Source organism: Felis catus, chromosome A2 (genome assembly GCF_018350175.1).
Source record: "Felis catus isolate Fca126 chromosome A2, F.catus_Fca126_mat1.0, whole genome shotgun sequence".
Classification (NCBI taxonomy): Eukaryota; Metazoa; Chordata; class Mammalia; order Carnivora; family Felidae; genus Felis; species Felis catus.
In genome coordinates this window covers 30,313,816-30,328,428 of record NC_058369.1, presented here as the reverse complement: position 1 = coordinate 30,328,428, position 14,613 = coordinate 30,313,816, and the positions used below count along the sequence as shown (strand labels likewise).

General features: G+C 41.0%; 1 protein-coding gene across 28 annotated transcripts in view; it reads left to right on the top strand.

The window, feature by feature from the left end:
- Positions 1-14,613, top strand: part of CADPS (calcium dependent secretion activator) — a 478,503-nt gene that overhangs the window by 156,868 nt on the left and 307,022 nt on the right. The window lies entirely within an intron of this gene.

The window sequence follows — 14,613 nt, the reverse complement described above, 5'->3', positions numbered from 1 at the left end:
TTGTTGAAAATGGCAAGATTTCATTCTTTTTCATTGCTGAGTAGTATTTGATGGATTTTTAATGCATTAATTCATTTATTTATATTGGTATCATTTATTGAGCACTTACAGTGAGCCAGAAACTGTATGGGGCACTGGCAACATGACAGGCACACACAGGGCAGACGTGTTCTCAGTTCTATGGAGCATTCATTCTGGTGAGAGAAAACAGACAGTAAACAAGTAAATAATTAAGATAATTGCAGATGGTAGTAAGTATTATGAGGAAAATAAGGGTGGAATAGAGTATCATGGAGAGGGGAAGTGATTTCTTTAGCTAGGGTGGCCAGGAGAAAAATCACTTAAAGAGGTGACATTTGACACAAGAACTACATAATAAGAAGGAAGCAGCCATGAGCTAGATGGAGCCAAGTTTCCGGAAGAGGAAGAGCAAGGAGGAAATGACTATTGGGTGTTGGAGCAGCATGGAGGACAGGGAGGAAGATGGTAAGAAATGAAGTCAGAGCACTGGGCAAGGCCCGGATCTTATAGAATATACTAGTCCACGATAATAAGTTTGGATTGTGCCCTACCTGCAACGGGACACATTGGTGAACGTTAAGCACAGTAGTAATAAGATTTCATTTATGACTTGAGCAGATCACTTTGGCTTTTTTTTTTAAGGTTTTATTTATTTTTGAGACAGAGAGAGACAGAGCATGAGCAGAGGAGGGGCAGAGAGAGAAGGAGACAGAGAATTTGAAGCAGGCGACAGGCTCTGAGTTGTCAGCATAGAGCCCAAGGGCCCGAACTCACAAACCGCAAGATCATGACCCAAGTCGAAGTCGGACGCTCAACCGACTGAGGCACCCAGGCGCTCTGATCACTTTGGCTTTTTATGTGAGAGTGAGGTGGGCAAGCATGGATGTAGGGAGAGCGGGTAGCTTTCTGAGCCGTGGTCAAGTGAGAGATGGTGATGATCTGGAGATACTAAAAAGCTGTTGGGTTCAGCAGAGAGTACAGATTTAGGACCCATAAGAATTACTGCTAGCCCAAATATAGACAGTGAGCAAGAAGAGGAAATAAGGATGATCCCCAGGCTTTGAAACATGAGCAATGAGATGGATGTAATTTTCAAAGATGAAAAAAGAGCAGGTTTGGGGTAGATAGAACCAAGATTTCTTCTTTTGTGCAAATTAACCTTCATACTTCTGTTAGATACCTAAGTGGCCATGTTTGAGAGGCATACAAATATGTATGGAATGCAGGGCTGGAGATGTAATTGGGTATTCATTTGTATAATAAATGCCAAGTGCCACAGGACTAATTTGCATCATTACCAGAACATTTGACATTTCTCTGTTCTCTCATTTAACAAAAATGTGTTTGCTACAACATGTGAGAGATTCTGTGCTGAACTCCATAGCAGATGCAATCTCACCTTGGTTTGTGATAAGCAAGTAATACAGCTCTTCATTGATTGTTTTGCCTGTCTAGTCCCCAGTGTGATGGGCCCATTGAAAGATAGGCGAATGAATTGGAGATATTGGCATATAGGAGAAAAAAAAACACACACGAAATCAATCAGTTCCAGTGTGCAGACTTGTTATAGCTGTTGCTGCAAGAGTAAATTGCTCTGCCACCAAGAAGTTCTAAAACAATCAGAAGCTGAAGAGCCAGCTTGGATGTCTGCACTGAGGATGTCACTAGTTTTTTAATGGCCTCTGGCTACCTAGAGTTGGTCTTAGGAACCATGGACATTTCTAGGATTGGCATTTGTACCGCCAGGAGATTAGAAAAAAAGAATCGTTTGGGACACGAACACCAGATTTTCAAGAGTGTGTGAGGCTTTGCCTCTCCAAAATATCCACTAATTCAGCCAAAGCTCAATCAAGCTACTTGGTAGGGGTTAGATAGTCAAAGCAAGCAGATGAGGAAGGACCATCTTCAGCTAACTGCCTGATAATCCATAAATCCGAGGTGAAAGGTAAAGATCGTGTCGTCTCTCTGCCCCGGTTCTGTCATTTTTGAAAGTTTGGTTTTGATAGAGACAAGTGATAGAAAATAGCAGTAAAGTCTTCTCATTTGGGTGACAGTATCTGATGGAATGCCACCTTCAGAAAGTGGCAGAGTGAGTGCTTTGATCTCTCAGACTATACAGAAAGCGAATAATACAGAATGTTCCGAATTTGCATAAAGTTCTGACTTCACGTTTAAAAAAACTATCAGAGACCTGGACCCTAAGACTTCTGGATTTTTCCAGAACTTCTCTTGCCATTCTCTCCTGGACCCAGATTTACAACAGTATAAGTTGAGATGTTGTACCACATGCTGTAATCTATCGTTTTCTTATCTGTAAAGAAGAGATAAATGTGAATTTGCATCTTCTGAGAGTATTCTAAATGCTATACTGAATTTTAAATTAAGCATAATGTCTTCACGTTTCATTTTTATAAGACCTTATATATCTTTAAGTAGAATTTATGATATTTAATATGCAGGTGTTAAAAGGTGGCAGTGATTCCTAAGATTTAGCTAAATGATCTTTTACTGTAATACAGGGTGGGTATGGTATCTTTTGTAACTAAAACAAATGTAATATAATGCTTAATGCCCATATTTATTAAGCTCCTCTGTTTACATTATTCTGCGGAGAAAAACTAAGCCCCACAAACATATCAAAAACATAGCAGGCATCCAGGGCATGTTGAATGAATAAATACCTCAACATTTTTGTTAGATATATTATTAATAATTGTAATGGCAGTTCTTTAACTTGCCGAGTTTTGGTAACATTACAGGCACTAGGCTAACAACTTTATAGGGATTATCAGTGTAATAGTCACAAAAGTCCTATAAGGTAAGCTTTATCATTATCTCTATTTTAAAGACGAGAAAACAGAGGTACAGAGGTTGAAGCGACTTGTCCCGTAGTTGAGTAGAAGTGAGACTCATGCAAGAGACATTCAAAGCCTAATAAATATCACAGACTTAGCTAAGTAAAAAAAAGTAATTTCTATGACATGAATCTACCCCGCATATAAACATGGTATATGCCCTGTTTATGAACAATTTGAAGAATAACAATGAAATGAATACCTGTACCTAATTTAAGAACTCCATTTCACCACTTTAATTTAAATTTTTGCTATGGAAGATCTCTCTCACATCCTAAAGTGAAAAGAACAGAATAATGAGCCCCCATCTAGCTATTATTCAGCCTTTATCTCCTGTCACCCACTGAATTATGGCCATTCTTGTTTCATTTCCTCCCTGCCCACAACCTTGACCTCAGATTATTCTGAAGCAAGTCTCAAACATGTTTTCCTCTGTCTTTATTTCACTACATATCTTTAAAAGATGGGAGCTCTTTAAAAAACAATTACCATAGAGGCACCTGGTGGCTCATTCCGTTAAGTGCCAGACTCTTGATTTCATTTCAGGTCATGATCTCACAGTGCATGAGTTTGAGCCCTGCATTTGGCTCTGCGCTGACATTGTGGAGCCTGCTTGGGATTCTCTGTCTCCTCTCTGTCTGTCCCCATTCATGCACACTGGCTCTCTCTCTCTCCCAAAAATAAATAAACTTAAAAAAATAAAAATACAAAAAAAAACCCAAAACCAATTACCATAGCCACAAAACTATCATCACACCTTAACCAAATTTACAAATTGTTCTTATCATGGAATGTCAAATGTGGTTGCAGTTCCGTGTGTGTGTGTGTGTGTGTGTGTGTGTGTGTGTGTGTACATACGTTTATTTTATAGTTTGTTCATATTGCTATGCAGATGAGGTCCGTATATCCTGATTGGGCACTATACCTCTCCAGCCTCTTTTTAATCTGTAAGTAGAAACTCTACTGTTGGAAATAAAAGTTTTGCTGACCCCAGGAAATGTGAGTGTCCTACGTGGTGGGAAGTTTTGCATCAGCAAAAGTTAAAATGGCAGGAATATTGTGCTCTTGGGCATCTTCTCTAGGATTCTGGCCTAATCATGTGTTATTTATATCTATAAATGTTGTCAAATACTGGGTTTTTTTAATTTATTTTTTCTACCCATCTAATTGGTTTCTTTGAACCACCTGATATTTTGCAAAAAGAGCCTTTTTGTCTTTGAAGGCTCTTGCTTTACACAGAGCAGTCCTCTCCACCACCACCTGCCACCCCCTCCCCCCCCGGCACTCCTGCTCCCTCCCCTTGCCATTGGGACCACAGCCCTGCAGTGACTGGCTTCCCTTCTGGCCTCCATTCACCACAGCGAAACCACAATTTCAAAGCAGTAACTGGGAAGGCAAAACCTCCGTTGTTAGGACCCTAAAATTGGCCTAATGAGGATTCACGTTTCCCCAACGATCTCTCCAAAATTAGGAGTTTGTACAGTATTAGGTAGCAAAAATGAAGAAGATGAGCAATTAACCATTATATAAAGCTATTTATTACTGTATATACAACTCCTTCACTACAAAAAGGCTTTGTAAATTCAACTACTTTGTAACAGAGAAATTAAAGGAAACTTCCAAAGTATATTTGTTTGCTTGCTCCCTTTTCCTTATGTACCAACTAACTGTGACCTTGGTTGCATATCCATGTTTAAGGGCTTTTTGGTATAGAACAGGTTTTTGGTAGTTCCCAGCTCCTTAACTTGCTAGTTGGGTAAGCCTCAATCACTTCATCTGTACAATGGGAATAAAATATATGTAAATACTCTGGCCGACTTACCAAAGGAGAAGGTATTGGAAAGATATGGAAAATTTGGATAATCTAAGAAATAGCTGGAAACTAGGTTCAGAAAAAGCTGAAAGCCCAGTGACTATAGGGATCTAAGTAGCAGGAACTAATGATCCTCCCCTCTTCACTGCCCGGCCCCCATCATAACCCCTGAGAAAGATCATCTCTAAGTAGAAAGATTCCAAGTCCCTGGAGAGTGATAATGGCCAGGGTTGGGTCACAATTTCCCTCCTTAATTGGCAGGTTCCTTGATTGGCAGTTTCCACCACAACTAAAGACAGTGAGGAAGAGGTCATTCCCTAAGGAAACTGTAGTCCTTTACCAGGAGGAAGAAGATTGGTCTGGACAACAGAAACACAGCACAACAACTGCCAGTCATACATTTCACAGAGCTTTGATGAGGGTTAAGAAGAGAACACATATAAAATTTACAGTGTCTGGCATTTTTAAGAGCTCAATAAACGGTAGCCATTTTTAAGAGTTCAATAATGTAAAGGAGAAGATGAGCAACATTTCAGTCATGATGTAAAGCTACACAATCATTAGCAATTCCTTCACTCAGAGACGTCCTGACATGATAATACTACAGTGCTCAGAATTGGCCAAGTTTGATGTTGGCTCATTGGCAACCATTAACTTTATGACTTTGAGTCTTAACCTTTCTGGTCAGTTCCTCCTTGTACAAAATGATGCTCATAATACCAGGTTATGTCAGAGAACAGTGGTAGAGCACAATTTCTGACCAGTTGTCAAGGATTCAGAGAAACAGAGAGGGCCAAACACCGCTGGTGGAGTCCAAGAGAGGAACTGAGGTACATTGCATACAGTGTAGTTTACATATTTTTTTTTAATTTTTTTTTCAACGTTTATTTATTTTTTGGGACAGAGAGAGACAGAGCATGAACGGGGGAGGGGCAGAGAGAGAGGGAGACACAGAATCGGAAACAGGCTCCAGGCTCTGAGCCATCAGCCCAGAGCCTGACGCGGGGCTCGAACTCCCTGACCGCGAGATCGTGACCTGGCTGAAGTCGGACGCTTAACTGACTGCGCCACCCAGGCGCCCCGTTTACATATTTTTAAAGTGTCTTTTATTTATAAGCCCACCTCATTCTGAAAAGGAGTTTTGGCTGTTCATATTATTTATCAGTAGCGATGACCAGTCAAGTCAAGGGTGCAAGCTGGTGAAATGAAATTCAAGGCTGAGCAACAGGGCTTCATTTTTTTTTGTTGTTGTTCATTTATTTATTTTTGAGACAGAGAGAGAGAGTGAGAGAGAATGAATGAATATCAAGCAGGCTCCATGCTGTCAGCGCAGAGCCCAACACGGGGCTCATTCCCACAAACTGCAAGATCATGACCTGAGCTGAAATCAAGAGTCAGACACTTAACTGAGCCACCCAGGTGTCCCAGGGCTTCAATTTTTTTAATGTCTATTTATTTTTGAGAGAAAGAGAGAGAGATGGAGACACAAAATTGGAAGCAGGCTCCAGGCTCTTAGCTGTCAGCACAGAGCCTGATGCGGGGCTCAAACTCACAAACTGTGAGATCATGACCTGAGCCAAAGTCAGATGCTTAACCGACTGAGCCACCCAGGCACCCCTAGGGCTCCATTTTTAACTCATCATCTAAGAAACATGTCTATAACACCAACAAGAGAATGAGCAAAGGACATAAACACTGAATAGATACAAAAATACAATAAACGTATGAAAATAGTCTCAATAATCAAAGGAATGTGTATCTGATAGCAGGTGTCAGACTTCTTACCTCTCCTATTGACAACAAGGAAAAATAAAGACTACGAATAGCTCGTGTTGGAACACCTGATGTTAGGAATATAAATTGGCACAACTTTTCTGGAAGACAAATAAATGATATCTGTCAAAATTAAATCATTCAATACCCTTTGATCCAATAATTTCATTCTAGTAATCCACCTTCACAGAAGGTCCTGTATGAGATGAAATAACAGTATGCATCGATATACACTGTTTTTGATAGCTAAACTTAGAAGCCATCAAAATGCCATCATTTGAGGAATTGCTTAAAGTTTTGCTATAACCATACTCTCACAATTTTTTTGCAGTCAAAAATATGCCTCTTTAGATATTTTAGAGGGACTGAAAAGCTATTACTCAAGAGTCTGTTGGTCTTCTAAGTTGCTGTTGAGCAGCCACTACAGGCTAGTAAGTTCACAAAAGAAAACAAGACTGAATTCCTTGGTCTTGGGCTTTAAATCATAATAGGAGAGAAATAATAGGCACGCATGTAGCTATTAGAATATAAAGCAACACTCTGAATACATAGCAAAATAAATAATGAATACTGGCCAAACTTGGTGTAAACCAGGGGGACAGTCAGGTCATTCCAAACTGCTAGGAGTGTTGACACGGGGGAGACCTGGAATGCAATCCCACTGACCAACTGGGTGATGCTGGACAGCACTTCAGCCCTCCGTATCTCAGCTTCCTTGCAGGTAACCTCACTGAGGTGGCCAGGCTAATCGCCCTGAATAGCTCATGGCTTCTGATCCAGAAAGTCACAATAAGAATAGATTTGAACCTGTCACACAGGGGATTAGGGAGACTTTAGGGGGAGTCTATTAATTGCATTTGGGAGGTCTATGAACTCAACTGGGGGGAAAATGTATCTTTATTTTTACTAGCCTTTACCTGAAACTTAACATTTCATTCACTTAAGAATGTACACAGGGGTGCCTGGGTGGCTCGGTCGGTTAACCGTACAACTTCAGCTCGGGTCTTGATCTCACAGGTTCGTGAGTTTGAGCCCCGCGTCGGGCTGTGTGCTGACAGCTCAGAACCTGGAGCCCATTTCGGATTCTGTGTCTCCCTCTCTCTCTGCCCCTCCCCTGCTCATGCTCTGTCTCTGTCTCTCAAAAAGTAAATAAACATTTAAAAAAATATTTAAAAAAAGAATGTAGACAAGAAACTATAATAATATTAACAGATACTTTCATACCGTCTTCATAGCTGCTACAGGTACCTTGAAATAGTGTCTACACTCATCACTATCCCAAAATTACCCTAGATACTAGATTTGTTGCTAGGTCTTGTTATTTAATGAATTATTAAATAAGCACATTTATTTCAAGTGATGCTTAAAATTGTTTTGATATCTGTGTATCAACATAATTAGTTGTCTTTGTAATCCTATATCTGTTCTTCCTTTTTTATATTTCTTATTTTTAAATTTTAATTCCAGTATGGTTTACCATACAGTGTTATATTAGTTTCAGCTGTACAATGTAGTGGCTCAACAATTCTATACACTATTCAGGGCTCATCAAGATAAGTGTGCTCTTCATCCCCTTCACCTGTTTCACCCACCTCCTACCTGCTTCCCCTTTGCTAACCATCTGTTTGTTCTCTATAGGTAGGAATCTGTTTTTTGGCCTTTGGTCATTTGTTTTGTTTCTTTAAATTCCACATATGAGTGAAATCATACGGTATTTGTCTTTCCCTGACTTATTTCACTTAGCATAATACTCTCTGGCTCCCTCCATCTATCCATAGTTGCAAATGGCGAGATTTCATTCTTTTTTATAGCTAAGTAATATCCCGTTGTATATATATACACCCCCTCTTCTCTATCCATTCATCTATTGATGGACGCTTTGGCTGCTTCCATAATTTGGCTGTTGTAAATGGTGCTGCAATAAACATAGGGGTGCATACATCCTTTTGAATTAGTGCTTTCATAGTCTTTGGGTAAATACCCAGCAGTGCGATTAGTGGATCATGTGGTAATTTTATTTTTAATATTTCAAGGAACCTCCAAACTCTTTTCCGCAGTGACTGCACTAGTTTGCATTCCCACCAACGGTGTACAGGGTTCCTTTTTCTTCATATCCTCACCAACACTTGTTGTTTCTTGTGTTGTTGATTTTAGCCATTCTTACAGGTGTGTGGTGATGTCTTGTAGTTTTCATTTGCATTTCCCTGATGATGAGTGACGTTGAGCATCCCTTCATGTGTCTGTTGGCCATCTGGATGTCTTCCTTGATGATCCTACATATCTTATTATATGCACTTAAAAGCGTTATGATGAAGTCTATAGCTCCATCACTCTGTGGCCAAGGATCACTTGGCACAAAAGAAATTAAGAACTTCTACCTTGTTTCTTGTTTGCTTTCCTGCTGCAGCAAGAAATGAGTGGCTCACTTTCTGAGAAGGGGCAAAGACTTTAGAAAGGTAGTATTTCACAGAGGGATCCTGACGGCATGAAGAAATAGGCACAGAGATCATAAATCAGGAATTGAAAGAAGTGATAAGGTTGGAGAGGCAGCGATGATAAGCGTGACTTAGACCGAGAGGGTTTCGTTTCTTCTTTGCCTTGATAATGAATTAAGATTCATCCCATTATTTTCTATTTTCTATCACCTCATGAAGAAAGTGCCTGAAGAGAATTTCACAAATGTGAAGGGAGGGAGCAGAGATGGGAAGTCAAATGTTCTAGAGTCTAAATCAGTGATTCACAAACCTAGCTGTACATTTGAATCACTTGGGGAACCTTTTAAAAATATCAATACAGAGGAACAGAGATAATGTGTGTTACTTACCGGAAGAGGATGAGGGACCCTGCCTTCTAGATAGGTGAAAATATTTCATGTCTTAAGTTAGGTGATGGTTAAATGGGTGCATCCATACAGAATAATTCATTGAGTTATACATTTAACTCATATATACATTTAACTTATACATTTACATGAGCTATACATTTAACTCATACATACATTTAACTTCTGTATTTAGGCACTTATACCTTAATTTTAAAAATAGCAATTCTCAAGCCCACCACTGAAAAGTCGCATTAAGTTGATCTGGAGTAGGGCCCAGGAATCAGTATTTTCTTTAAAGCTCCCCACCCACCCCACCACTCAGTTGATTCTAATGGGCAGCCAAGATTGAGAACCACCTAGAAGCATCACAGGGCAGAATCATGCATTCAGTCATTCAGTCCAGAAGTAGCTGTGTGCTAACAAGGAGTTTGGATAGAGACAGAGATCATCTCCGTTCTGAGACTTTTTATTAAGTGAAATAAATAGTGATGGCTACTGAGATGTTAGCCTGTAACTTAGGGGTTCTCCAGCTTCAGAGTCTGTCCTCAGAATCACCTGGGGGGACCCAGAGATTCTGACTCAGTAAGTGTGGACTGGCACCTACGTAAAATGCTTAAGGAAAGTAAATAACGTGAGCTCTGACATACAGTAGGAGAGCAATAAATAGCTATTGAATTTATGAGCTCCTGGACCAAGTGCTTCATATACAGTATCTAATTTCATAATAAGCAATGGTTCTCTGATGGAATGCATTCAGTAAAACTCAGTTCTACACAAAAGGAAACTGCAGTTGGAGACATTAAGCAATCTGTGTAAGGTCCAAGAGCTAAGAACCTGGAGAATGGAGGCTCAAGCACATGCCTCTCATAATGACCTCACGTTTTGTTTGGTTTCCCCCCTTGGGGGTGGGGAGAGGGAGGGACTAGCATTCGGGGAAGAGAAGAGGAGAGGTTGACCTGATTCATTAGATTATTGCTTTGACACACCCTTCTCTTTAAGTGGGAGCTGGAGGTGCCCTAATTGAAGCCAATATTAACCGTAAGAGGCTGGTATACGGTGTCTGGAAGCTAGGAGCTGGCTCTTGCAAGTACCTTCAAATGGCTTTGCAGTGAAAAGGAAGGTGTTCTGGCGTGGGAGCTCGCTTCCTCACATCCTACAAGAGCTGTCTTCTGGGGTGGAGCCCTGGCAAAGAGAGAGACTGTGTGCTAATTGTCTTGTCTGCATTTGCTTTCCGCTGAACTTCTAGTCTCTGAAGCTTGCCTGAAAGTAGAAATGCGCTTACTAAGCCGCTGCCCCTTTCTTCATCCCCGTTCGGCTACTGCAGATGTCACAGCTCCTCATCTTTCGACTTCATCATTGATCTAACGGTGGAGGCAGTAACAGCAGGGTTACAAGTGATTCGGCTGGGTTTCTTCATTATGTCTGATTAGGCTCCATCCTAATAAAGACCAGGAAGGAATAGCATTTCCCTGTAGGGTTCTTTCTACATGTCCAGCTCAGGCTTTGGCTCCTCTCAGTGCTTTTGACCTCTCCAAGTAAATAGTTCTCTCATGAAAACAAAGCAGCGTGCAAGGGAGTGGGCCCTAACGGAATGGCTGCATTTAAATCCCCTCTTATAATAAGGGCAAGTTACCTGACCTCCAGGTACTTCCCTTTCCTCATTTGTGAAATGGAGGTAATAATAATAACAACAATACAGCTCACAGCAGATTATGACGATTAAATAAAATTTCGCACAGAGAGTACTTAGCACAATGATGGATGCATAATGATAAACACAGACAAACACACATAAATCTATATACAGGGAACATATATACAGGCATACCAATACTCAAATAAACAAATATTATTTTCTGGCTACATTTTCCTTTCTGTCCCCATGTCAACATTTTCTCTATGTTCCAAGCTCTCTTTATATCAGTGCTATCCAATACAAATATAATGCAACTATATATGTTATTTTTTAAAAAAAATTTTAATGTGTATTTTATTTTGGGGACAGAGAGAGACAGAGCATGAGCAGGGAAGGGGCCGAGAGAGAGACACACAGAGTCTGAATCAGGCTCCAGGCTCCAAGCTGTCAGCACAGAGCCCGACGCAGGGCTCGAACTCATCAACCATGAGATCGTGACCTGAACCGAAGTCAGACGCTCAATCGACTGAGCCACCCAGGCACCCCCCCCCCCATATATGTGTTATTTTAAGTTTCTAGTAGCCACATTAAATAAAGTAAAAGTAAGCAGGTAAAATGAATTTTAATAATATATTTTATTTTACCCAATGTAGCCAAAACATTGCAACATGTAATGAATATAAGTTTTTTTAAAAAGATATTTTACTTTTCTTTTTTTTTTTTTTTTAACATTTTTTCTAAGTCTTTGAAATCTGGAATACGTTTTGCAGTTACAGCACAGCTCGGTTTAGACTAGCCATATTCCTATCAGTCACCAGCCACTTGGGGCTAGGCGCCAAGGTCTTGACAGCAAGGCCTTATCCCATCACCCTCCTTTATGAAAACATACCAATCCAGGATTTCTCCTTTGGGGCCCATTATCAGCTTTGGACTCTTTCACTCATTCAGGAAGTGTTTATTAGGTGCCTGCTATGTGGCAGGCACTGTGTTGAGTGTTATGGATGTAAAATGACATAGTTCTTGTTATGGGGTGTATTGTATCCCCCCAGAGCTCATATGTTGAAGTCCTAACCTCCAGTGAATATAACCTTATTTGGAGACCGAGGTTTTACAGAGGTAATCAAGTCTAAATGAGCTTACTAGGGTGGGTCCTGATGCAGCATGACTGGTGTCCTTAAAAAGGGGGAAATTTGGATAGACACGCAGGGAGAATGCCATAGGAGGACATTTTGTTGACAGCAGAATGGATTGGGAGGGGGTTAAGGCCCCTTTTTATGCCTTCCTACTGGGAAATTAGAAGGAGCTGAGGAAGGAAGGGTGCGCTGGGGGAGGTGTGTATTCGTGGGCAAAGGAGAAGAATTCCTCGGTGTGCCTCTTGCACCAGCTACCTAGAGGGATAGGAAGCCTTGGGAGAGAGGAGACCAAATGACCTCACCCCAGCTACTGTTACCTTTCCAGAATTAGAGCATGTGACACAAATGGTGAGGGAATCCTGCAAAGTCTATCATCGAGGTAAGGAAGACAACATAGCAACGGAGGCTGGTTTTCCCGGTGTTCTCCCTGAGCAATGCTTCCATCTCACGTGCATACTACCTTTGTCTGAAATTATTTTCAATCGCCATCTGGAATCCCAAACAGCATCTAAGTGTATGTATGCTGGGCCTGATTAACTTACCTAGGGATTTTTCTGTACTCTTGATACTTCTGCTTTGCTGAGTCCATTCGGATTATTTCCCCGTATTGGGCTTTCCAGAAGGGGTACCATGAAGGGGTAAAAAGAGTCCTTTCACGCTGTGGTTTGCAAACTGATTGAAAGGCTGTCAGTCTACAAAACACCCACAAATTCTGTGAAAAGAGTATCAAGTGCTTGATTCTAGATCCTCCTATGCCTGCTAAAGTTTCATGGCACTTTTTCAAAGTTTAAGAGTGCCTTGTCTGTCCGGTATTGGCTTTGTACAAGAGGAAGAAATCATCCTCGGTAATTGCCAGCGCTTGTCAATGATGGTAACTTTAATTTTCGTGTAGCCAATCCATCATCATTAGGACTAAGTCCAATTCAGAGTGGGCAGATGAAAGAAAGCCTGCCAGATGAGTGGCCAAATTAGGGACCTTAGTTGGGGGCAAAATTTGAAGAAAACAGTTGTTTAAATAACTAGAACCCCAAAGATTACCAGCAAATTTCCTTCGATGTCATTAAATCATATGCGCATCAAACAGAAGTCAGATGTACACTCCCATGAGTACAGCAAAGTCAGGCATCTCACAGCCACAATTTGCCAGTGGTGATTGGTAGACCAGATTCAGAGAGCAAGAGAGCAATATTCTCTTGAGAGTAAAGAATGAAGTTACCCTTTCTTACTCAGGCCAAGAGAAATGTCCCCAGACAATTAGACTCCGGTATCATAACATCCTATTTTATTTTCTGCAGCTCAAGTATAATGATCTGAAATTGTCTTCTTTGTTTAACATTCTTGTTTATGGCCTTCTTTTCCCCACTGAAATGTTAGCTCCGAATAAGCAGAGACCTCGTTAATTTTTTCAATGCTGTGTCCCCAGGACCTAAAATCTTGCCTGATGTGAAGTAGGTGAAGAAAAAAATGGGTAGAAGGAATGAGTGCTGCCAGGAGTTCACGTGTGGACACCTAATTCTAGATGAGGGCACTTGCAGAGGGAGGGACTTTGCTATAACAATGGGTCAACTGGGTTGAACACTGTTACACATACTGCCTGGCTCGTTGTGAGTCTTTACTCATGTTTTAAAATTGCACCTTTTGCAGCTAAGAAGAAAATATGATCTGGCATTTTATCTCCATGCGATTTGCCTGCTTTTCGTCTTAGAGTAACACGTCATGTGACCTTTGCCAGTCTCCTGTAGCTCTGCCACGTTACCCTAGCAGCCACAAGTTCAAATCCATCACAGAGCCCCATCATTCATTCTTCCTTCCTCCCTAGGGTCTGCCACTTCTAAGACTTCTCTCTTCAACTTGCCATTAATCCCACTGGGGGAAAAAAAAAAAAACTGGCGTCAGAATTCAATTTCAGCTTCCTGGTGGGACAGGCCAAATGTTAGCAATCTTTGAGGACTATAGAAAGGTGTTCGCGGGAGCTTTCTCAAATCCACACGACAGCATCTCCAGCTGTGAGCTCTAATGTCAGTTCCTTACACTGGAAGTCAAAAAACTGCCCCCTGATTTCTCTCAGATTAACTACAGAACCATCCTCCATTCCCACCAAGAGGTCCCTCCCTGGATTAAGTGACTTCTGGTAGAAAAGGGTTTGGCGTCCTGTAAGCCGTTTAATATATTTTCAGAGTTCATTAAGTAGAGTCACTCCATTGGAGTATGAACCATCTGAACAAACACCTATAGATTTACAAAAAGTTGAATCAGGATGTTCACACCTGAATTCATTTAAAGAGAAGCTGCCTTAATACTTTGTCAATAAGTTCTACTGTCAGAATCTCGAGTTTGTTTTGACGAAAAGATTGGTGTGACCAGATTGTGACATAATGGTGGGGTGCTTGTGAGCATGGGGTCTGGGGCCAAGATGTCTCAGCTCAGATTCCACTTACTGGCTGTGTCATCCTGGTCGAGTGACATCACCTCTCTGTGCCTTGGTTTCTTCATCCATGAAGTACAGCTAAGGGTATTGCACTAGCCACCTTCCAAGTGTTCAATAGTTATGTGTGCCT